This window comes from Austrofundulus limnaeus, unplaced genomic scaffold (assembly GCF_001266775.1).
Source record: "Austrofundulus limnaeus strain Quisiro unplaced genomic scaffold, Austrofundulus_limnaeus-1.0 Scaffold5100, whole genome shotgun sequence".
NCBI classification, from domain to species: domain Eukaryota; kingdom Metazoa; phylum Chordata; class Actinopteri; order Cyprinodontiformes; family Rivulidae; genus Austrofundulus; species Austrofundulus limnaeus.
Genome location: NW_013957502.1, coordinates 1,894 through 2,217, shown reverse-complemented (window position 1 = coordinate 2,217; position 324 = coordinate 1,894).

The window sequence follows — 324 nt, the reverse complement described above, 5'->3', positions numbered from 1 at the left end:
CTTTTTAGGTTAACAAAAAAATCGTGATCATTTTTTTGCCATATCGCCCAGCCCTAATTTAAAGTGGTTTTCAGACCTAAAAATTTAACATAAACATCACAAGATTAAGAAATTCTAAATTAAATGTTTAAGGACTGAACCTACTAAAACATCTCAAACTTTCACACTATTAAAACAATCAGGTTTCATTTGTGACCAAATTGGTGGCTCTCCAGAGCCCTGCCTCTTACATGTGGTGGAGCTGCTTGAGTAGAACTTCCTCCTTCTCCTCAGGGCCTGTGATTCGCTGCGGGATTGTGGGTATTATGATCGGTTACCGCAAAC